Here is a 24,986-nt window from a genome sequence, read left to right on the forward strand (position 1 = left end):
GTATGTTTCTGAGCCCGATTCAAGGTGCTGGTTTTAACCTATAAAGCCTTACATGGCTTGGGACCATAATATCTGACGGCACATCTCTGCCAACACAACACATGGAGTGCCACAGGAGTCAGTTCTGTCCCCCATGCTGTTCAACATCTACATGAAACCATTGAGTGCAGTCATCCGGAGTTTTGGGACACATTGTCATCAGTATGCTTATGACATACTGGGGAGGTGGTGGGCTCTCCCACACTGGAGGCCTTCAAGATGAGGCTGGACAGCCATTTGTCAGGGATGCTCTGACTTGGATTCCTGCACTGAGCAAGGGGTTGGACTCGATGGCCTTATAGGCCCCTTCCAACCCTACTATTCTATGATTCTATGAAACCTACCCATATACTATGCTCAACATCTAAAGCCCTTCTCCAGCTGCCTACACCGAGGGAAGCTAGGAAGATAGCAACAAGGGAGAGGGCCTTTTTGGTGGTGGCCCCCAAATTATGGAATGGTCTCCCTGATGAGACCCGCCTGGCGCCAACGTTGTTATCTTTTTGGCTCCCATTTAAGACCTTTCTCTTCTCCCAGGCATTCGACAGTAATTGATGCTGGAATGTCTTAGGGCTATGGTTTGTTTTTGAGGCTGTTTGTTTGAAGTTGTTGTAGATATATGTTTCTTTTGTGTATATTGTCTGCTCATGTGTTTTTTATGTAAATAGTTTTTAAACTCTGCATATTGTATTTTTAATGTTTTTAATCTTTGTAAACTGCCCAGAGAGCTCCGGCTATTAGAAATGTAATAAACAACAACAACAACAACAACAACAACAATAATGAATAGAACTAATTTTCAGAAGCAACAACACAGGAACACTGCAGATGGTATCGTCATTTGGTGGTTTCCCGACTTTTGCACAGTTCTTTCCCCATTCTGAAATGCCTCCCCGAAGGCCTCTGTTACTGGCAGGAAGAGCTTCAAGCTAAAATGCTGTATGCTGGCCCAGTCCACCGCTGGAAGTCCTGAGAGTTTCTCCAGAATGGAACTTGGCCCTCAGGCTGAAAGACCTTCGACATGCCTGGGCCAGGCTGACGGCCAGCCGGCTAGCCAAAATGTTGAGGTTTTTAACCTTGCTTGAAATGATGACAGGAAGGGAGCAAGACGGACCTCCCAGGGCAGCATGGCATTCCAATGGGTGCGTTCCGAATAAGGTTTCAACGAAACAACGGAATACCTGATGCGGAGGCACGCTCGCTGTCTCCACCCATCAGAAGGAGCATATAAGGCCCATGCCTGAGAGGAGTTGCAGCTTTTGCAGGCTTCTGCACTCTGTCCACTCCGGGGGCTGCTCCTGGAAAGCATCAGGCAGGGATTGGAGTGGAGATCTGCTTTGCCATTGTGACAAGGGCTGGGTCATGTCTCAGGGGCTGCACCAGGGGCTTTTCCCATCCATCTCATGAGAAGAGAGGATAAAGACAAAGACTTTGAGTGCATTCTTGAAGGATGCCTCTGTATTGGGATGACAGAGACCAGTGCTCATCTGTGTGGAATCAAACCTCTGCTTATAGGTAAGAATAAAGGGACAGTGGAGAAAATGCAAAATACTGAGATGCGTACAGTGCAATACCTTTATTAGGCCAACTGAAAGACCACAAAAATACGCAAGCTTCAAAATCTCTAGATCATTTCCTCAGGCAAGATGTTACAAAAACAAGTTGCCTGGGAGTTGGGGTGGGGGTGGGGGAGAGGCTGAATGGCTGTTGCAATCAGGATGTCTGCATGGTTAAAGCCTTAAGAGGATACGTAGGAGCAACAGGTCAGACATTCAAATTGGGCTCCCCCAGGTGATATGATGGTTTCATGTTTCAGCACCTCATAGGACCACTGGGAAGAACAAGAACACAGGAAGAGCCGTGCCAGATCAGACCAGGGGTCCATCTAGTCCAGCATTTTGTTCGTATGGTGGCCAGCCAGATGCCTGTGGGAAGCCCACAAGCAGGGCATGAGTGCAACAGCACCCTCCTGCCCATGTGCCCCAGCAACTGGTGTACATAGGCATATCGCCTCTGATACTGGAGGTAGCACAGAGCCATCAGGACTAGTAGCCATAGATAGACTTCTCCAGGAATTTGTCTAACCCTCTTTTAAAGCCATCCAAGTTGGTGGCTATCACTATGTCTTGTGGTTGCGAGCTCCCTAGTTTAACTCTGCACTGGGTGAAGAAGTCCATCCTTTTATCTGTCCTGAATCTCCCACCAATCTGCTTCATGGGATGACCCCTTTGGGTTGTAGTACTGTGAGAGAGGGAGAAAAATATCTCCCTATCCACCTTCTCCACACCATGCATAATTTTGTACGCCTCTATCATGTCTCCTATCACTCGCCTTTTCTCCACGCTAAACAATCCCAGCTGTTGTAAACCTTCTAATTGGAGGGAGCAATCCTATGTGGAGAGGCAGCTGCCTCCGAACTCAGGGGCGGCCACCTATCAAATGCACGGGGGGAAGTGTGTGGAGGGGATCCTCCCTTCAGCACTCCAGCCACCCTGCACTCGTGGCTAGACGGACGATTTTGGCTGCCTAGCCGTGGGAAGTCGAAGCTCGGGGTGGGGAGGCCAAACGATGCATAGGGAGCATAGTACCAGCACTTCGGCACTCCCCTCCCCCAGGAACGCCCCCTTTTGTCCCGCCCTGCACTGCTCCTACAAGCGTGGAGTCCAGGGATGATCCACATCACCCACAAGGTGGTGGGGGAATGACAGGGAGGTGGTTCTCCGGGAACCGACCTCAAGAGCACGGGCTGTGAGGTCGGTTCCTGGAAACCAACCAATCTTATGGCCGTCTAGCTGCTGTCTAGCGGCCATAGGATTGCGCCCTTAGTTGCCCTTCTGCACGTTTTCCAGTTCTACAATATCTTTTATTAGCTGTGGTGACCAGAACTGTACACAGTATTCCAAGTGTGGTCACACCATAGATTTTTTATAAAGGCAGTATGCTATTGGCAGTTCTCAATTCCCTTCCTAATTATGCCTAAAATGGAGTTTGCTTTTTTTTCTTTTTTTTTTACAGCAGCTACACACTGGGTTGACATTCCATTGAGCTGTCCACCACAACCCCCAGATCTCTTTCTTGGGTGGTCACTGCTAGCTCAGTTCCCATCAGGCTATACTTGAAGTTGGGACTTTTTGCCCCAACGTACATCACTTTACACTTGCTTGAGTTGAACCGCATTCACTCCTAATCCCAGATCATTTATGAATAAGAAGAACGTCAGCCTCTCCCCTCACCCAACCTGCTTTTTGTAAGGTCTTGCCTGAGGACGAGATCTGGAGATCTCAAAAGCTTGCACATGTTTTTATGTTCTTTGCATTGGCCTAATAAAAAGATATTACACCATATGGTTTTGGGATTTTTTATGGCCTTTGTTTTTTTGTACAAAAACCTGAGGCTCACATTGGCAGGAGGCATCTCAGGATAACGCTCCCGGCTGGCTTTCCAACCCATGTGCCGCTCTTTTCCTGTCTATATGTCTGACGGAGCCTAGTGTGGGACATGGAAAGACCAGGAAAGGCTGCCTGCCTGCAGCCCACAAAGCTCTCTGCCTGGTGCACTGGGAGGGGCTGGGAGAGAGAGGAGGCAGTCAATTGGCTGCCTTTTCCAGAGACTCTCCCACACTCCCAGTTTGGCTCTGGACCAGGAACAGAAGGCTCTTGTGTGGTATGTAGCTACTGAAGGGCAGAGGGACAAGCGGGGGTACTAAGCAATGCTCTGTCTGCAGGAAGCATCAGGAACCTCATAACCTGTCAGGAACACGAACACGGCAGCTGTCTCAGTGTTGACAGACACCCCCTTCCCCAATCTCCATAGACATTTCTTTTTTCTTCTGAATGGCCATAGAAACGCATGGCCATCAGTTGGAATCCTACACCAATGGCCTTAGGTAGCATCATGAACCTGCAAATAGGTCATCTGGCCATAAAGGGAATTGTGTGTCGTCGTCCCCCAACACATTCTGGGGTTGCTTCAGTGCTTACAGCTCCCCTCTGCTCCCCCCTCCACTACCACGATATTAGCACTTTTCATCCATGATGTGGCCATCCAGAGAGGTCACAGCACAGACAGCAGTAGTGCAGCCCAATTCAATGGTCCCCTAGGGGGGTTGATTCCAAGGTGCCTAACTCTTACTCAGTGTACACAGGTGAAATCAATAACTAGTTATGTGGTAAAAGTCCAAACTGGACTTAGTTGGAGGGCAGCTGGGCACGGACCTCTGCCACGTGGGCACGGACCTCTGCCACGTGGGCACGAAGAAGCCGAGACAACATGGCCTTGCCTTGTTTATTTTCCACATTCATTAACTTGTTTAGTTTACATCCCACCCATCGTCTAAGATGGTTCCCCCCATCCCACATTTATCCTCACAACAACCCTGAGAGAGAGTGACTGGCCCAAGGTCACCCAGGAAGCTTCCCGGCTGAGGGAGGATTTGAACCCAGGTCTCTCCTAGTCCTAGTCTGCCACGCTAAAGCGCTAGCCTTCCCCAACCTGGTGCCCAGCACACTGGACTGCAACTCTTACCATTCCTAGCCAGCATGACCATCGGCCAAGTTGGCTGGGAGAGATGGGAGCTGCAGTCCAGGGCATCTGGACACCACCTTCGCTGCAACACCCATGGATGCTGGGCAAACCCAGCACTGGGCAATTTCAAGCACTCAGGATTCTTAGGTCACGGTCTTAGGTTGAATCCCCCAGACTGCTGAGGAGGGACTGGCCTTCAGTAGGCCACACCTGGCCAGCCCTGTTGAGCAGTCAGTCCCACTCATTCCAATGGGCTTACTTCCTAGTAAGCACACAGCGGCTGGCATCTACGGAGCCAGGGGCTACTGGACAAGGCTCCACCAAAGACTCCTCGCAGGCTGCGATAATCTCCAGGCATTTGGACATTCCTTGCGGCCTGCTTGTGGCCACCCTTCTAGGCTGGGTGGGGGGTGAGAAATTTCGTGTACTGAGGACGAACACTTTTTGCGTTGTATTGCTTCTAGGCTGCCTTGAGGTGTTTGAAAGGTTCCTCCTGTGCAAGCACCGGGTCATTACGGACCCCCAGAGGGACGCCGCTGGCGCTGGCGTTTTCATGGCAGGCTACAGCGGGGTGGTTTGCCATTGCCTTCCCCAGTCGTGACCACCTTTCCCCCAGCAAACTGGGCACTCATTTTACCGGCCTGGGAAGGACTTGAGGTGTTTATTTGCATGGACATCATTGCACTGGTGACGGTTTATATTGATTTGGGGGCTTTTTTCTGCTGTACTGGTGACGGCTTTCTGAATTTGCGTGTGTGTAACAATCACCCCACCCCCATACAGGCTTGCCCGGGAGTAACACGGCTCCTCGTACTTCTGGCTAAGAGCGCCCTGGGTCAAGAAGGCGCAGCGCGGCCTGCCAGTAATGTCCGGGTGACTACGCGCAGCAGGATCGGGCTTCATGGCTGCAATCCTGTGCATGTTTACTGCAGGTTACTAGGGAGTAAGTCCCGCAAGCCAGGCTTCCCCGGGGCCCACCGGGGTCGCGCCTTTTACAGGCCGAGGGGCAGCCGCCGCTGGCGGCAGGACAAAGGCCCGAAATCCCGCTCGGCCCCATTGGTCCCCCGCCCTCTTCTCAACCATGGTTTAACCCTCAAAGTTCTCCTTCTGATTGGCTGAGCTCCTTTTTCGAGCGACAATTGTACCACCCAATCAACACCGGGGCCTCGCGCCGTTGGGCCCGCTGATAGCCAATGGTGCTCACGCGGAGTCGTCCCACGTGGGGGACGCAGCCCGCGAGCGGCGTTTCAGAGCGGAAGTGGGCGGGCTTAAAGCCTCGTGGCCAATCAGCGCTGGCTGGAAAGCTCGGCGGGCCTCACGGCTTCGAGGGAAAAACAGGCCAAAGCGAGAATGGTCGGAAACGGATGGGGCTGCTGGCCAACGGATCGCGAGCAGGTGGGGTTGGAGGAGGAACTTTCCCGGGAGCAGCCAATGAAGTGCGAGAGCCCCGAGCTCGGCGGAGCCAATGAAGGGAGAGGGAGAAGAAGACGGAGCGCCTGGGACGCGGCGCGAGGAGCCAACGTGGAGGGCGCGCGCGGCGGAGCCAATGGGCAGGCGGGCTGCGGGCTGCGTGAGTGGCGGGCCGCGCGGCCAATGGCGTGAGCGCGGCCGCGAGCGGAGCGTGTGAGGGAGCGCGAGCGGAGGGGCGAGCCCGGAGTTCGCGTCGTGGCTGAGGCGGCCGAGCAGGCGCGGGGCGCGAGAGCGGAGCGGAGCGGCCGGGCGAGGCGGGCAGCGCGGAGCGAGCGGCCCTGCGCGGCCCACGGCAGGTAGGGCGACGGGACTGCCCTGGGGGCGCGGAAGGGCTCCCCTCGGCCGCCTCGCGCCCGCTCCCCTCCACGCCGGAGGTCCGGCGCGGCCCTCGGCGCCCCCGCCGCCTTCCGGGCCGTCGTGCGCTGCCCCGCGGCAGAGCGGCCCGGCCCAGCCCGCGCAGGAGGAGGAGCGACGCGAGGCCGGCCCCTCCCCCTCCGCGCCCCCGAGCGCAGCCCCCTCTCCCCCCGGGGCAGAAATCTCCCCCCACATCGGAACCGCCCCCCCTTCTGGCAGCCGAGCTGACCTACTCGCTGCACCGCCCCCCCGGTCAGGCAGCGCAGACCCCTCGCGGCTGCCGTGAGGGGCTCCCGGCGGCGCCCCGCGGGAGGGCGCCCTCGAGGAGCAGGCGGCAGCGCTTGCTGGCGGGGGGCTCCGCAGCCCTGTTGCGCCCCCCGCGGCTGCCGTCTCCCCTCCCCCGGGGGAGTCCCCCATCCTCCGCATGCTGGCGCGTCCTTGCCTAGCATGCCAGGTTAACCTCAAAGCCGCCTTCCCCACGCTGGTGCCCTCCAGATGTGCTGGGCTGCCGCCGCCAGGATTCCTCGTCCTCGGAACTGCTGGCTGGGGCTGAGGGCAGCTAAGTCGAAGACATCTGGAGGGTCCCAGAGTGGGAAGGCCGCTTTACACAATCCAGGAGGTTGGCAGGTCGTCTAGACCAACCCCTGCTTGGTGCATGATGTCCAGAGCTAGTGCACTTCTTCTGGAAGACCTCCGGCAAGGGAGACCCTACCACCCCACCAACACAAGTAATTGGTTCCATTGTGCAGTTGCTTTTACCATGAAAAATATTTTCCTAATGTTCAACCAAAATCAGTAACTTTAGCCTGGTAGATCTAGTCATGCCCTCTGGGGTAGCAAAAACAGAGGTCTTTGCCCTCGTCTATGGGACAATTTTCCAGGGAGCTGATCTGAAGAGCGCTTCTGTGTATTCCCTTCCTTTAGTGAGGCTGGAGATCCTCAGTAGGCTCAGGAGGGATCCATCCCATGTCAAGCGAGTGCTGAAAGAGTGTTAGCCCTAGAATGACTCTGGGAGCCTCTCTGGGATCATGGCAAAACCTTTTGACTTTTTCTGACTGAAGCAAAGCTTCTGACCATGAATGAGTTCTCTGTGCATGTTTTATTGAGCTTGGGTGTGTTTTTAAAAACAAACCTGGTTGCTTCTTTGTGCATAATCAACTTGAGCTGCAAGGGTAGGGCAGAGTAGCGAGCCCAATAAACAGGTAAATGCTGCTTTCCTAGGTTGGAAGAGACTCTGGCTCAACCCAGGAAGTGCATGCAGGAGGCTGTCCCCACTATATTTGTTATTCATGTTGCATCATCAGCGAGCATGTAGCCTTGAGGAATGACAACAAAGGGAGGTAGTCTCAAAAAGCAAACCCAAAAAACCCTTGGCATTCATGATGTTGTGGGAAAATTTGAATTAAAAGTGTAGGGAAACCTTTGCGTGTGGGGCATGAGCATCTGAGGCTTGCCAGGGGCCCTGTAGTCTGGGAGAGAGATGGGGCTGCTGGCAGGGTGGCCTGCAGACTCTCTTCTGCCAGGATACCAGATGGTGAATTGTTGCTGTCTTTTTCTGTGCTTTGTGCAACGGTCTGGACCAGCCTTCCCCAGTGTGGTGCCCTCCAACTGGGCTGGATTACAACTCCCATAATCTCCAGCCTGCTGGCTGAGGATGATGGGAGTTGGAGCCCAGCCCATGGGTATCTCTAAGTAGGAGGCCCAGCCATCCTCTGGTGGCAGATGGGAGCAGTTGCCACAGGATGTCTAACAACTGTCTGTCCCCACTCTGATCCCTTCCAGCACATGCATTGGGTTGCCTTTTGCACCTCCTCATGTCATTTGTTTCATGCCAACTTCAGCACTAGAGTACTTCACTTTTGTCCAGCCATTTTGCTGGGAATTAAGTCATCACCTTTCCTGTTGGCTACAAAGAGAAGGAGGGGCTCTTGGATGTTGGCCACTCTTTTTCTTGTAGGTATGGGGGATGATTCAAGAGTGCTTGTCAAAACAAGACTCTTGCAGTGGGGTTCACATCCAGTGGCAGTTCTAGGGCTGACCCATCAGTGAACTGCAAGAGTGAGTGCTTCCTTTGTTGGGCCACCCTCGGTGCTGATTGTCAATGCTGGTAATTAAGGAAGCAGCAACCCTCACATGCGCACACACACCAGGTTTCTTGCCCTGGCACCCGAAAGCCTTAGGGGCCCACGTGAAGCTCTTGCTTTATTCTTGTGGTCTTGCAAGACAGGGGCAAATATTTCCAGCTCCCCTGTCAGTCTTGCATGTGGCACTGCTAGAGATGCTGTGCTTTTGATTAGGGGCTAGATTACCTTATGTGGAAACCACCGCAGTCCCCACTGTTGCCTTGCTCTGTTCTAGAAATCAGGGGCACTAGCAGGGGTCAGTTTGTTAGGCTTCTGAGCTTCATGCACGCAGCTCTTCCTTGGACGTTGGGCATCCTGGATATAATGAGAGAACATGTGTATTCTGATAACACCTCATGATGGCTTGCCAAAGAGACAATGCATTGCCTTCTTTGTATTGGTGGAAACTCACATGGAAAGCAAAAGCTATTCAGAGTGGAGTTCTTTGGGGTGACCTGGGCTTGGCATCCCATAACAGATCTTTTTTGAGGAACTGATGGATGGGTTTTGCTGGACCTAAGAACATAAAAAGAGCTGTGCTGGATCAGACCAATGGTCCATCTGGTCTAGCATCCCCTTTTCCCACAGTGGCCAACCAGCTTCCTGTGGGAAGCCCACAAGTAGAACATTAGTACAGCAGCACTTTTCTGCTCGTTTACCCCAGCAACTGGTGTACATACTGCCCCTGAAACTGAAGATACTATATAACCATCATGACTAGTAGTCCCTGAAAGCCTCATCATGTTAGCATTTGAGGAAACAGTAAAATATTCTCTTCAGACAATGGGACACTCCCGAACTGTGGCTCTCTGGCCTTCTCCCTATAGCAGGGGGCTTGGCTCATTCACATGACTCATCTGGGGAAACCTGCTATGTAGGCTGCCCGCTCACTCCTGCCTACTGTGTAGACTAGGTTGTGTGGGATAGAGGTAGCCTTGTGGGGTTGAATGGAACTCAGGAGGCTAGATTTGCTGACCTCTGAGTCTTTCTTGACTCTTTGGATTTGCCATTTCAGGGCAGGTATGTTGTCAGGTTCTCCCATTTCTCCTTGCTGTTTCTGATTAACCTTGGAATAGCCTAATTCTTTTGCCTGACCCTGAGATGGCTGGATTTGATGGGGTTTTCATGGGTTTTAGGTTCTTTATGTCCCCCTGGAAGCTGACTTAGATATGTTGGTGAGATTTTTGCACATCGCACAAGAAGACTGTGGAAGGAAGCTGCATGTCCCAGTTAGCCCTGTTCACTTGGCTCTTATGAGTGGCATGTGTTTAGCTTGCCGGCTTTCATTAGAAAGCCCCAATCGGGCAGGTGGACTGAGGTGCTGTGGTATTTCCTGGGGAGAGGTATAGTATCCGCTTTGGTGCCTGATGGCAGTTTGGATGCAACAGCTTTTGGGAGGGAACCCCTGTATCTAATTATGGATCTGTGCCAAAAGTCCTTGCACAGTCTGACACTTGCCAAACCAGAAAAACATGTATTTTGTTCAGTGTGCATTGAACCTGCCCAACACACCTAAGCAAAGCTGGTGTGTTGGGCAGGTTTGCAAGGGCAAGCCAGAACAGCGTGGGAGTGCTGGCAGTTTTTAGGTCTGTCCAGAAAGGAGATGAGGAAAAAGTGTTGGGAATTCTGAGCCTTGAAAGTTCTGGGAAGATAGACTGCATTTGGAATAAGTGATGTGTGTTAGGCTAATTTGCATTCAACCACCCCCTTGGATTTTGCAGGTTTGGCGAGGGCTCTTGTAAGAAGAATAAAATGTGACACTTTTCTTGGATTAGGGATGGCAGCGGAAAGATGGGGTTCGATGAACTTTGCATGGAGCATTAGCTTGTGCAAGTCTTTATTTGTTTCAAATTGGGCTTGTGCCGGAGACCTTCCCATTAGATTGGGCCTGTGCAGCCAACACTGTGCAGATAATGTTGCTGTCTCATTTTCATGCCGTCTTTACGGTGAGATATAAAGGGAGAAATGTTGCGTCCTTTAGATCTGATTTTTGTATTTGTTCTTGTTAATTTAGCAAAAAACTGGTTCATCTCTTGGCAGGTTAGGGGGTTCTGTTCTTATAGGGGAATGGGCTCAGTTAGCTGTAACAGCTCCTAAGATATACAAAATGTCTATATAATGAGGAAGCTACCTTATTTATGTCAAACTGACCTGCCAAACAACCTTTTGGTGTGGGATTAGTTCTTCCAAGATCCTGGAAGTCTGTTCAGTTTAACTTTCTTTGAACGTGCTTCCAAATAGCCTGTGATCTGAACCATGCTTATGTTAGCAATTGACACTTGTTCAGGAGCAAGTACTATTGAACTTGCGTCAGTATACATGTCCCTAGGACTGGGCTTGAAGCCTGTGGCTTCAAAGAAACCCACTTCTTTAGTGCCTATGCTGTGTTGCATACTGTACATGGAATGTGGGAATGGCATAGCCTTTGCCTAGGGACCTTACAATCTACCATAGATCCAAGATAGAGATGGGATATGGTGGGCAGTGGATGTAGATAAGCTAATATTCCAATCTCCCTGAAGATCCCTGTTTAATTCAGGTGAGATTTTGTTGAAATAGTGGGATCTTGAGGATGAGCTTAAAAGAAGAGATGAAAGTATATTGAGTAAGAGAAGAGGAGGCTGCTTGAGCCAGAGAGAGCAGTGGTGGAAGCCACTCAGCTGGTTTAGATGTTATGATAAACCATCTCATGATAAACTAGGTGTGAGCCTGAAGCTCATTCCTGTCATGATAAGCCATGGTTTATCATGACAGGAATGCCTTTCAGGCTTGCACACCCCATGGCGCAATCACAAGGAAATTAGAAGTTTTTACTTTCATTTTTGATTAACCACAGTTTGTGTTAAGTCCGAACCATAAACTGTGGCTAATCTCAACTAGGGTTTGTTTGAAACAAGCCAGCATCATAACTCATAGTTTGAAGCTTCCAAACTCCTCATGCTCAAAAGGAGAAGGGAACAGAGAAGCCCAAGCGTTGTTACACTTATTCCCATCATGATAAACCATGGTTTGTTGTGACATCTGAACTGGCCTGCTGACATGGGCATTGGGCAAGGAGACAAGGGGGGCTAGATAGGAAATGCCTTGAGCAAAGTGATAAACTGGAGGAAACTAGGGTTAGTCATCTAATTAGAGCAAAGGGATAGTGTCCGAGCTGGGCTATAGACAATCATTGAGCAGGCTAGGCAGAAAACAAGCCGAGAGCCTGGAAAGACTATTATCCAGGTAAAGTCCAAACTTGAACAGGAACCTTTATAGCCCTCCTTGCTGAGGACAGCCAATAGCCAGCCTGGGTAGATGGAGTCATTCCAGTACCTGGGAAACTGCCAGTCCAGGGTGATGCTCTAGCCCAGCCCTCCCCAGCCTGGTGCCTGGCCAGGCTAGCTGGGAATAGTGGGAGACACAGTCCCGATATGCCTGAGAGGCACTAGCTTGGGGAAGGCTGCTTTAACCTGCAGTCCTGGGGCAGCTCTACACTGAGTTGTAGGGTCCCAGTTGCAGCCCCAGCGACTTCTGATGGGTAGAGGACCAGGAGACAGGAATCATTATGGAGCTAGTTGAAGGGATAAGGATGGCTTAAGTAGACTGGAAAGAGGAGGTGCTGTAGAGGGGCAGGCCAACATGGAAGAGAGCTTTCCCACTGTATTGTGTTCTCCTGCAGCCACTCTCCTTTCATCTGCTTGCCCTTTGGTTGGGGATAAGGGTCATCACTGCCACAAGAGCCATCGGTTCTTGGTTTTTGTTCTGGTGGGGAGTGGAAATGGTTTTGCTATGGAGGAGGCTTTGCATGGCCATGTCGGAGAAGCCATGGCCTAAAGATGTGGGCAGCTTTGCCCACCCTGTTTAGATGTCTGTATTTTCCCCCTCTCCTCTTCAGCCGCCCTGTTCTACCCAGCTGACAAGGCTTGGCTCAAGACCAGAGTGGGCTGTGCAGTTGGCTGAACTGAGTCACTGTGGCAGACACAGGCCTGTCCCAGGGCCATGGTCCAAACTGCTGCTCCTAGTTGTGTGTCGCAGCTTCTAATGGGGAGCATAGGGAAGCTGCTGATTCTGCGCATGGTGACTGTGCATAACAGACTAACTAGATCCTCCTCTCAATCCCTGGGGAATTCTTGACTGCTTGATGTCTTATTGGGCCTGTCAGTGTGAATGAACTGGGTAGGATTAGAATCTAACCCTACTGGGTTCTTTCTCTCCACACAAGATGCTGGAGCTGCTGTGGTTCACACCCTTTGTTGGACTTCCCTGCTGAGCTGGGGTGAGTCTGGCACTGTCCAAACTTTTGCCGTTTTGGACTCTGCCAAGTAGAACATTTGGAAAAGCTGTGGTAGGGATGTGGCTGTTTCAAAGGGCCCTGGGACCTCTTTGACAGTAGTGTTCTTTCTTGGTACACATCAGTTCAAAGTGCTGGTTTTAACCTATAAAGCCCTAAACAGCTTGGGGCCAGGTTTCCTGAAAGAATGTCTCCTCCCATATTTACCTACCAGAACACTAAGGTCCTCATCTGAAGCCTTCATCCAAGTGCCCTATGCCCCATGAGGGAAGTGGGTGGCCAGAAGAGGGAGGGCCTTTGCAGTGGTAGCACCCCACTGATTAATTGGTTTGATTTGTACCTTGCCTTTCTACCAAAAAAAGCAATCAAGGCAGCTTAGAGGCTTAATTAAAATTGATCAAAATCATAAAATGCAATAAAAACAAAGCAATTACCAAATAAAACATAAAAACAGCATCCAACCCAACAAACCCAGTTACAGGCCAAAGGCCTTCAATAAAACAGTATTTGCCTGCCCGTGGAAGGATAGCAGAGAGGGAGTGAATGTTGTGTCCCTTGGGAGAGAGTTCCACAGCCTGAGAGGTGCCACTGAAAAGGCCTTCAGGTCACCACCAAACATGCCTTTGAAGGTGACAGTCTCTCCAGAAAATCTTAAGAACTGGGAAGGTTCGTATGGGAGAATGCGGTCTTTCAGATAGCTTGGTCCCAAGTTGTATAGGGCTTTATAGGTCATAACCAGCACTTTGAATTCTTGCTAGAAACAGACCGGTGCCAGTGAAGCTGCTGTAATCAGGGAGTCTCATGCTCCCTGTAACCGAGAGCATTTATGGAAAGCTCTCCCCAGAAAGGCTCACCTGGCACCTACATTATGGTCTTTTCAGCCCCAGATGAAGACATTTTATTCTCCCGGGTAGTGCTTTTAGATCATTGCACTTTTATTTTGGTGCTGGCTTTACTTTGGTTTGATGCACTATAGTGTTCTTACTCTTTGCTGCTGGTTTTATCTTGGTTTTGTTACGTGCTATTTTTATTCATTGTTTTGTTTTGTTTTTAACGTACTGTACACTGACCAGAGAACTTTGGTTACTGGGCACTTTAAAAGTGTAAGGAAATAGATCCAACCCTTTTTTGTGGTAAGGCCATGCACAACTGGTCTCTTATTTGATCCTCCAAATGTAAAATTAGACTGGTCCAATATTGCAGAACTCCGACTAGATACTTTAGAGGCCACTTCTTCTTCATCCACCCACCTCCCCTTCAGTGCTAAACTGGGCTAGCGTCCATGTAGCATGTTTAAACCCCTCAACCCCCTACCTTTTCTGTGAAGCCTCTAGCACAGCCTTTCCCAACCTGGAGCCCTCCAGATGGGATGGACTACAACTCCCAGAATCCCCCACCAGCTATCCTGGCTGGGGGATTCTGGGAGTTGTAGTCCAACACATCTGGAGGGTGCCAGGTCAGGGAAGGCTGCTCTAGTATACACTTTGTCCTTGCCCTCCACAGAAATAAAGCTCAAATCCATGTCAGGACAACTGGTTGCACCCCCCCCCCCCAGTTGTCTCTGCCTCCCCTTTCCCTCTCCTCCCTCTATTTTTCCCACTGTTGAAATCTGGATTGGAAGGTCCCTGGGGCAGTGAGCTCTCTTGCGTTGCTCCGTAAAATGTCACATATGTTGATGGTTCTATTAATGATGATAATAGTAATTATTAGCTCAAGGCCTGAAGGGTGGGAGTAGGCTAGGACTTGAAATGATAAATAGATGTTGATTTTTAGAATCCAGCAACAGGAGGCGGGGGGGGCAACTTCAAAGCCCTCTCTGGCTGGTCCACAAATGCCCTTGGACTTTCCTGTTTATGTTTGGTCACTGGCACCTCAGTGTTGGCCACTACGGGTTGTAATGCTCTCTATATATGTTGCTTTTCAAAAAAGGTTGTAACTATAAAATATCAATAAACACGGAAGTTTTTGTGGGCACCCATGTGTTTTGTATTGTTTACATGAGGTGGCTGTATATTTTGCACTGTGCATGTGAAGTATTAGGAAATGTAGGAGTGCGGAAACAGGTATAGGTGTGAGGCCTGCCTGCTGGTTGAGTTCAGTAACTCCCCCCACCCCAAAGTGGCAGGGCCAGCACCCCACCTCCTGGCCCTCTGAATGGTGCCCAAGCCCCACACAGCTGAGCTTGTTGTTCCTTAGCTTTGCATGTCCCTGGGATTCGTTCTGCGACGCCTCTTCAGGTTTCACCGTAAAACATGCAGCAACATGGCTGGATATTGTTACGGGAACATCCCGGCGAGCAGCTGCATCTCCCTTGGATGAACTCTGCGAATTCTCTCGCTCAGGCTGGGGAAAGTGATGGAGGCAGTCGGTGCATTCCAGACACCTGGCCCTGTTGCTCCTGGGCATGAGGAGGGGTCTGCCGGCAGGCAAATATCATGCTCCTTTGATGGCCTGACATAGCGCTTCTCAAAGTCCTGACTCAGGACATATTTGGTCTCGACGTGTATTCCAGGGCAGCTGGGGGCTTTGACTGGGAAGGAGCCCCAGAATATCCTTGCTGGGGAAGCCAAGCACCTTCTTCGCTGTCCCATTCCATTACCTGTCTGAAAGACGTACAGCAACAAAGATTGCATTCATATCTAATTTGTCGCCAGTGGTTGCTAACTGGGCATGGGTCACTCTCCCACAGGTTGGATCACTCAGCTTTGAAATAGGACAACCCAATTGCCATCTCTTGCCTTCTTTGACCTTTTGGACCCACTTCAACTTCTTTTCGTTTAGCTATCCATGTCTTTGCTTCCCCACTGAGGTGACCTCTTTGTCTGTCTGACAAAGTGGGCCCATGTAAACTCCGGCCACAATAGATTTCTTAGTCTTGAAGTAGTCATGGGGCCTTTGGCTACAATAAAGTGACATGGCTTCCCATTTGGAGTTCATGCTCCATTCCACAGGTTTCTATGAAACTGGATGTCTGTCTCATCAAGGCAATGGCATTCTGTTAAACCAGCCTTCCCCAATCTGGTGCCATCCAGATATGTTGGGCTGCAACTCCTATAATGTCCAGCCACTTTGCAGTTCTAAAACTGTGCAAGGCTGTTGTTCATCTTGAACAACACATAGCACATAGCACAGGCCTAGAATGTGGCCTAAATAAGAGAGAATATGTTTGTTGTAGGTTATACAGTTCATGGAGCTACAGTTTAAAAAAACAAACACCTTGTTTATCCCATTGTTCTTCCATTTTTGCTTTTCTGTTTGGGGGTTCCTTACTCATTTTTTTCGAGAACGTGGCCTGCTTGTGAATCCCTGTGACTGAGATCACTCTTTTCTGTTCCTCCATTCTCTCGTCTTACTGTTCCAATTCTTGAGAAAATATTTGTGTGAGAACTTAAATCGGCTTTCCTCAACCCAACACTCGAGATGTGTTGGACTACAAATCCAATCATCCCCAGCCATCTGCCCACACTGGTTGGGGATGATGGGAGTTGCAGCCCAATACATCTGGAGGGCATCAGGTTGGGGAAGGTTGACTGAAACATTACAATATACAGAAGCAGATGTGCACTTCATGAGTTGTGTATGCCAGAGTGTTGTGTATATGATTTATTTATTTACAATATTTGTATACTGCTCCACATCCAAAGATCTCGGAGCAGTGAGCTGCAGATAGGATAAAAGAATAAAAACAACATGTTAAAATAATATTTTTTAAAGGAAACAGTTCTGATAAACCTGAGTTTTGATAAACCATGGCTGGTCTCAAGGAAGGTCTCCCAAAATAACAATGTCTACAGGTGGCATCGGAAGCAACATATTAGTGCCTGCCTGACCTCCAGAGGCAGGGAATTCCATAGGAAGGGGCCACCACACTGAAGGCCCTTTTCTTGGTGGCCTCTAGTCAGGCCTTGGGTCCATGTGGAAAAACCAGGAAGGTGCCCTCTGATGACCTCAGTGACTGGGCAGGTTAGTAAAGGAGAAGTTGCTCTCTCAGTATCTTGGTCCCAAATTGTTTAGGGCTTTGTGCACTGGTACTTGAAGCTTATAGCTGCCCCGGTATATTGTTAGGTTTGTTTATATGGCACCATTGATGTTCATGATGGTTTACCGAATTTGGGCATGGGTAGCCCCTGTTCCTCTAAGTCCTCCTCTCTGAGCCAAAGAGATGTGAGTGAGATGAGTGAGACTTCTAAAATACTTCTTATTCTGAGAAACAGTAGAGACTGTTTTCTCAAAAAGCCAGTTCCTGACCATCACAGGCAACCTCGTGTTTTGGACTACATTTCCCATTATCCTTGACCGTTGGCCATGCTGGCTGGGGCTTATGTGAGTTGTAATCCCAGACATCTGAAGAATACTGTGTTACCTACCCCTACTCTGGTGTGACCAAAAAACTGAAGCCAGGTGGGTGGGGCTGTCTGCAGATCAGAGAAAGTTTAGTTCTCACTGGCCAGGGTCACCAGAGGCCGAAAGCTGATTTCTCCCCATCCCAGTGTTGTCTCAGAGTACACCTCTTGACTTTCCCGTAACAAGGTGTCTGTCGTTCACTCCTCTGGCGAGCTGAACATACATTTGGGGACACTGGTGCCGGGAGAGCATTGGCAGAGTGGCCCAGCTTCAGCTGACTGGAAATGCATGTCTTGGTGTGCAACGGTCCACTGTAGCATTCCTACCCCACCCGCAAAGATCTTTGTGATATATACACCCTCCCTCTGCACATGCTCACATCCATCCTAATGATGGTTATTTTTGTTAGTTGATAATGGCTTGCAAAATGCAGGAGGGCTTGGAGGACTGTGTCTTGAGCTCCAAGGGCATCCATACCAATTGCTCTTTTGAGGGGAATCCTGCCTGAACAGTGCCAGACCTGGCGTTGCTGTAGTCTGCAAGCCACTTCATAGTCCTGGTCCATCCCATTGATATGAACAGGAATTTTCCCAAGTGGTGTTTAAATGCAGATGTGTAAATATCCACTTGCCTGGTTGCCTGTGACAAGTAAGTAAATCCAGGCAGAGAGGGATGCTTGAAAGCAGTGTATGTTTTCTTTTAGGCACCTTTCCTGCATCTGACCTGCGCATGTCGTCTTGCTCCTTCTCGGGTTGAGACGGTTGCACCCCGCTTGCCAATCAGTCATGCTCTCCTTTCAGTATGCATCTGTCTCCGGAAGAAGTCCAGGCATGCATAGCATGCCATTCAGGTTAAATAGGCATATTGTTTCAAGCACCCTTTCAGAGGAGATCCAGCAGGGTCCTTTGCACAGAGAGATGAGCTGGGAGGCCTGTCAAAACCCACCTCCACCATGTGTTCAGTTGCTTTTCCTCTGCCGTGGTTCCCAGTCTGTCAGATGAATGTAGCAGCAGCCCACCATTAAACATAGTAATTATAGTAAATTTCTTTAATGGTAGAACGTTCTGTGAGATTAGCAGCAGCAGAATTGTAATGGGCAGTTCCCTGCATTGCCCGCCACATGAAACAGAGGCCAGACATCCTTAATACTGCATGAGAGAGGGGCTACATCCGGTGTAAGCATTGGAGTCCTGGAGGCTGAGGCTGCACTGTGTATTTTCCAAGAGAAACGTGCATTCCAAAGTGAAGCGGGGTGGGAGAGCAGGCAAGGGGATGTGGGTTTCTGAAGCCTTTGTTGTCCTGACTCAGCCAGATATCAAAAAGGGAGCTGCAAATAGGATTGCCAGTTCTCCCTCTTTGGCTCCCTGGCTCTCCTGGGTGGCCTCATTGCTGCCTTGCTGTATGCATAGGTCTGTTGGTAAAAGTGGCCTGCTGAGGAATGAGATCTCTGCCACCCTCTGCGTTTGGTGCTCAGCTGTTCTTTCCTCTTAGAAAACCCCAAGTTCAAGTAAAGCTATACTTTCAGATCTTCATTTGTTGTGTCCCTTACACTGGCCAGACACTTTCCTCTCTCTTTGTGCGAAACTTTGGATCAAATGCCCCAAGGGCACGCTTGGGTTCTCCGATCAAATTCTGCGGCAGGTGGCTCCAAATGCCATGTGTTGAATTGTGCCAGCTTATAGAGATCTGTGCACTTCCAGTTATTCCTTCCTCCTCTCCATAGCTAGTAGTAGCAAAGGAGCTTGTCGGAGTGCTAAAGCTAGTGTTAAGTAGAGCAGTACTAATAATATTTAGCACTTACATTAGCATGTTGCATACGTTCCATCAGTATCCCTAACAACAAGTCAGTAAGGTAGGCCAATATTTATCACGTAGTGAAAGTGTATGAGGAAAGGGTGAGCGTGCTTAAGACCAACAAGGCAAGTGCCTGGTTCTTATCTTGTCTCTGCCACTAACTCATTAAGGGCAGAATCCTAGGCATGTTTAGACAGAAAAGAAGCTCTGCGACTCCCGGTATTCCCCCAGGCAGCCCACGTGGCTGGCTGCAGAGTCCTGGCAGTTGTAGAACTTTTTTCCCTCTGCCTAAATGTGCATAGGATTGCACTTTAAGCGATTTGAGAGAAACCACACAACCATGGCTCCCCATCTGCTTCATGGGGGTACTTCATATTGGCCCACCTTTCTTGCTTGTAAGGACCTTGCCCAGAGGTGTGGGTTTCCAGTCCTGCAACCAAGACGTGTCATGGATTGCATCTAGGATCATCTGCATGGGCATGCTTCCACTGAGCGTTGGCCCCTTCCCAATTATTATTCCACATGTTCTTTCTTATCCCATAAGCCTGCTTGTCTGCCTTGGCCTGCCTATGGATGATGGGACTTTTTTATTACCGTTCAGGTATGACCTAAATCATATCCCTGATGAATATACAGTGGAGGTGAGGAATAGATTTCAGGGATTAGACCTGATAGACAGAGTGCCTGAGGAACTATGGACGGAGGTCCGTAACATTGTTCAGGAGGCAGCAACTCAATCCATCCCAAAGAAAAAGAAATGCAAGAAAGCCAAGTGGCTGTCTGATGAGGCTTTACAAGTAGCTGAGGAAAGAAAGGAAGCGAAAAGCAAGGGATAAAGGGGAAGATATACCCAACTGAATGCAGAGTTCCAGAGAATAGCAAGGAGAGACAAGAAGGCCTTCTTAAATGAACAATGCAAAGAAATCGAGGAAAACAACAGAATGGGAAAGACTAGAGATCTCTTCAAGAAAATTGGAGATCTCAAGGGAACGTTTTGTGCAAAGACGGGCATGATAAAGGACAAAGAAGGCAGGGACCTCACAGAAGCAGATGAGATTAAGAAGAGGTGGCAGGAATACACAGAAGAACTATACAGGAAAGATCTGAATGTCCCTGATAACCATGATAGTGCGGTCACTAAACTTGAGCCGGACATCCTCGAGAGTGAAGTCAAGTGGGCCTTAGGAAGCATTAGTAACAACAAAGCTAGCGGAGATGACAGTATTCCAGCCGAGCTATTTAAAATCCTAAACGATGATGCTGTTAAAGTGCTGCATTCAATATGCCAACAAATCTGGAACACTCAACAGTGGCCACAAGACTGGAAAAGGTCAGTTTACATTCCAATTCCAAAGAAGGGCAATGCCAAAGAGTGTTCAAACTACCGCACAATTGCGCTCATTTCACATGCCAGCAAGGTGATGCTCAAAATCCTACAAGCTAGGCTTCAGCAGTATGCGAACCGAGAACTACCGGAAGTACAAGCTGGGTTTCGAAGAGGCAGAGGAACTAGAGATCAAATCGCCAACATTCGCTGCATCATGGAGAAAGCAAGAGAATTCCAGAAAAACGTCTATTTCTGCTTCATTGACTACGCTAAAGCCTTTGATTGTGTGGATCACAACAAACTGTGGCAAATTCTTAAAGTGATGGGAGTACCAGACCACCTTACCTGTCTCCTGAGAAACCTGTACGAGGGTCAAGAAGCAACAGTCAGAACCGGAGATGGAACAACCGAGTGGTTCAAAATTGGGAAAGGAGTACGACAAGGCTGCATATTGTCACCCTGCTTATTTAACTTATATGCAGAGTACATCATGAGAAATGCCGGGTTGGATGAATCAGAGGTTGGAATTAAGATTGCTGGGAGAATTATCAACAACCTCCGATATGCAGACGATACCACCCTAATGGCAGAAAGCGAAGAGGATCTCAAGAGCCTCTTGTTGAGGGTGAAAGTGGAGAGTGCAAAAGCTGGTTTGAAACTCAACATTAAAAAAACGAAGATCATGGCATCTGGCCCTATCACTTCCTGGCATATAGAAAGGGAAGAAATGGAAGCAGTGACAGATTTTACTTTCTTGGGCTCCAAGATCACTGCAGACGGTGACTGTAGCCCTGAAATTAAAAGACGCTTGCTCCTTGGGAGGAAAGCTATGGCAAAGCTAGACAGCATAGTAAGAAGCAGAGACATCACCTTGCCGACAAAGGTCCGTCTAATCAAAGCTATGGTTTTCCCAGTAGTAATGTATGGCTGTGAGAGCTGGACTATAAGGAAGGCTGAGCGCCGAAGAATTGATGCTTTCGAACTGCGGTGCTGGAGAAGACTCTTACGAGTCCCCTGGACTGCAAGGAGGTCCAATCAGTCCATCCTAAAGGAAATCAACCCTAAGTGCTCATTGGAAGGACAGATACTGAAGCTGAAGCTCCAATATTTTGGCCACCTAATGCGAAGAGAAAACTCCCTGGAAAAGACCCTGATGCTGGGAAAGACTGAAGGCAAAAGGAGAAGGGGACGGCAGAGGATGAGATGGCTAGATAGCATCACAGATGCAATGAATATGAACTTGAGCACGCTCCGGGAGAGAGCGCAGGACAGGAAGGCCTGGCGTGCTACGGTCCATGGGGTCACGAAGAGTCGGACATGACTGAATGACTGAACAACAACGACCCAACTATTGCCCTTTTGAACATTTTAAAATAAACATACAGTCAGGGCCAGAAATATTGGAACAAGGATAACTGTTTTGGCAGTTGGCCTCTGTACACCACCACATTGAAGTTGAAACGAAACACACCCAGATGGGAGTGAAGTCAGGACTTTCAGCTGACCTACCTTTCAAGGGTAGCCGTACCCCATTCAACACCAGGTCAACATCCCCCAGCCTCCTCTTGTCTCCCACCAAAAGTACCTCGGTCTTGTCAGGGTTCAGCTTATTCCTCCCCATCCAGCCACTCACCGTCTCCAGACATTTGGACAGGGATTCTACGGCCAACCTTGGTGAAGATTTGAATGAGAGGTAGAGCTGCGTGTCATCCGCATATTGATGACACTGCACCCCAAACCTCCTGATGATAGCCCCCAGTGGCTTCACATAGATGTTAAATAGCATCGGGGAGAGGATGGAACCCTGTGGCACCCCACAAGTAAGTGGCCACGGGTCCGAAACCTCCTCTCCCAGTGCTACCCTCTGGTACCTGCCGGAGAGGAAGGACCGGAACCACCGCAATACGGTGTCTCCAATGCCCAACCCCTCCAGGCGGTCCAGGAGGATTCCGTGGTCAACGGTATCAAAAGCTGCTGAGAGGTCGAGGAGAACAAGGAAGGAGCATTCACCCCTATCCAGAGCCCTCCTCATATCATCCACCAAGGCGACCAAGGCCGTTTCTGTCCCATGCCCAAGCCTGAAGCCCGACTGAAATGGGTCTAGATAATCAGTTTCTTCCAAGTGTGCCTTCAACTGCACCGCCACCACCCGCTCAATCACCTTGCCCAAAAATGGCAGATTTGAGACTGGGCGAAAGTTGTTCAGAACTTGAGGATCCAAGGAGGGCTTCTTTCAGAGCGGTCTTATCACTGCCTCCTTGAGGGCTGATGGCATCACTCCCTCCTCAAAGGAGGCGTTCACCACCGCCCTGATCCCCTCACCCAGTCTCTCTCTGCAGCCCATAATGAGCCAAGATGGGCAAGGATCAAGTAAGCAGGTGGTCGGCCGTACAGATGAAAGCACCTTGTCCACTTCATCAGGAGGAAGAAGCTGGAACCGATCCCACAAAACCGGTTTGCCACAGGCCGCCTCTTGCTCACTAACTGTATCCACAGCACACGGAGTAACACACCTAATCTGATCAATTTTATCTGCAAAGTGCCTTGCCAAGGCCTCACAGGAGGCCTTAGAATGCTCCAGTGGTTCCGGAGCCACAGGACCGACCAGGCTCCTGACCACTTGGAACAGCCTCCTGGGACAGCACTCTGCAGACGCGATAGAGGCAGCATAATATTCCTTTTTTGCTGCCTTCACCGCCACGTGATAGGCTGAAGATACAGCTCTAGCCCGAGTCTGATCATCTTTGGAGCGAGACTTCCGCCACCGGCGCTCTAGCCATCTCACCTCCTGTTTCAGAGCTCGTAACTGCGGATTGAACCATGGTGCAGTCCGAGCCCTGTTCAGGTGGCGTTTCGGAGCCACCTGATCTAATCCCCCAGTGATTGCAGCATTCCAGCCACCCACCAGGGTCTCGACCGAGTGGCTGTTGGCATGCCCCAGAGAATCCCCAAGCGTGTTCAGGAATCCATTTGGATCCATAAGACGCCTGGGGCGGACCATTTTAATGGGTCCTCCACCCCTGCGGAGGGGTTGTGGAACCGAGAAGTCCGACGTCACCAGATAGTGATCTGACCATGACAAGGGGGTGGTGGATATACCCCCGACTTCCAGATCACTCCCCGCTTCTCCAGAAACAAACACAAGTCTAGTGCATGACCGGCTACATGGGTGGGCCCAGTTAGAATATGGTGCAGCTCCCAGGAGGCCATGGTCTCCATGAAGTCCCAAGGTGCTCCTGTGAGGATGGCCTCCAAATGTACGTTAAAGTCCCCCAACACCAATAAGTTAGGGGACTGTACATGCACATCAGAGACCGCCTCAAGCACCTCGGCCAGGGAGTCAGTCGTGCAGCGGGGTAGACGGTACACGAGCAGAATCCCCAGAGTGCCCTTCGGGCCCAACCTCCAGTACATGCACTCAGCAACCTTGGTCTCAGCAACCCCTCAGCAACCGGAGAGGGGGTCTGGTGAAGACCAAGGACTCTCGGTAGATAACAGCCACTCCCCCTCCCCGATCCCCAGCCCTTGGCTGCTGTGCATACGAAAATCCGGCTGGACACATGGCTGCAAGGGTTGGAGCAGCAGCCTCGGCCAGCCAGGTCTCTGTAATACATGCCAGGTCTGCACCCTCATCCAGGATCATGTCATGGATGAGGGAGGTTTTCTGGGTAACAGACCTGGCATTGCAGAGCAGCAAACGAAGGCCAGAAGATGGGGTCACGCCTCTCCCAGCCATCCTTTGGCTCTGGACAGGCCCGGAGCAGGGGACAGATACTACACATCTCTCCCTTGTTCCTCTTACCTGGCATGGCCTGCCCCTAGCGCTCTGCCGGCGCCTGCCGCCCAGCCTCGGTATGTTCTGGCCCCCAACACTCCCCCCACTGCCTCCATCAGGTGGACACATGCCCCCTCGCTCCCGCCTATCAGGCAGGCTACCCACCCCTAAAAACACAACAAAATCCCCCAGAAAAAACAACAACAACATCAACAAAAAACAATTAAAAAACAATTAAAAATCCCCTTAAAAATAATGCCAGGCAGGAGTCCACAGGGAAGGCCTGGTGGTGGTGGTGGTGGCGGCGGCAGCAGCGGCAGCAGCAGCGGCAGCAGGCCCGGCAGCAGGCACGCCTCTTCCCCGGTGGTGGTGGCTTCTCCTGCAGGCCCTGGCTCTTCCAGGCCACCTCAGCCAGCCAGCTTATGTAGGCCCTCCAGGGAGGGGCAGGTGGAAACAGCACAGCTGGCTCTGTATCTGGGGGCCTGGTCCTGCAGGGACTGGCAGTCTGCCAGGCAGAAGTCCGCAGGGAAGGCCTGGTGGTGGTGGAGGCAGCGGTGGTGACAGTGGCAGCGGTGGTGGCAGCAGCAGCAGCAGCAGGCCCAGCAGCAGCAGGCACGCCTCCTCCCCGGTGGTGGTGGCTTCTCTTGCAGGCCCTGGCTCTCCCGTATCAGAGGCAGTATGTCTATGTGCACTAGTTGCTGGGAAACATGGGTGGGAGGGTGCTGTTGCGCTCATGCCCTACTTGTGGGTTCCTGGTCGACAGCTGGATGGCCACTGTGTAAACAGAATGCTGGACCAAATGGACCCTAGGTCTGACCCACCATGGTTGTTATGTCCCTATGTCAAAGTTAGCCAAATAGTTGTTGGAAGCTTAAAATCTTAATATGCAAGTAAGTGGCCTACTTTAGGTTTTGAATGTCAATCTATTTTATAGATGGGGATTGGGGGTGGCTGAGCCTGAGA

The 24,986-nt window shown here is 50.5% G+C and overlaps 1 protein-coding gene across 2 annotated transcripts in view; it reads left to right on the top strand.

The window, feature by feature from the left end:
- Window positions 1-6,021: 6,021 nt before the first annotated feature.
- Window positions 6,022-24,986, top strand: part of PAIP2B (poly(A) binding protein interacting protein 2B) — a 43,374-nt gene continuing 24,409 nt past the window's right edge. The window contains exon 1 of one of the 2 annotated variants that reach the window (XM_084855243.1): window positions 6,022-6,133. The gene's annotated coding sequence lies outside the window, so the exon portion shown is untranslated. Of the gene's footprint in view, window positions 6,134-6,216; window positions 6,330-24,986 lie in introns of those variants that run through there. The other variant, XM_084855244.1, reaches the window with a different exon arrangement.

The sequence above is a fragment of the Heloderma suspectum genome, chromosome 5 (assembly GCF_057233095.1).
Source record: "Heloderma suspectum isolate Gila_16-S chromosome 5, 16-S_ref, whole genome shotgun sequence".
Taxonomy (NCBI): Eukaryota; Metazoa; Chordata; class Lepidosauria; order Squamata; family Helodermatidae; genus Heloderma; species Heloderma suspectum.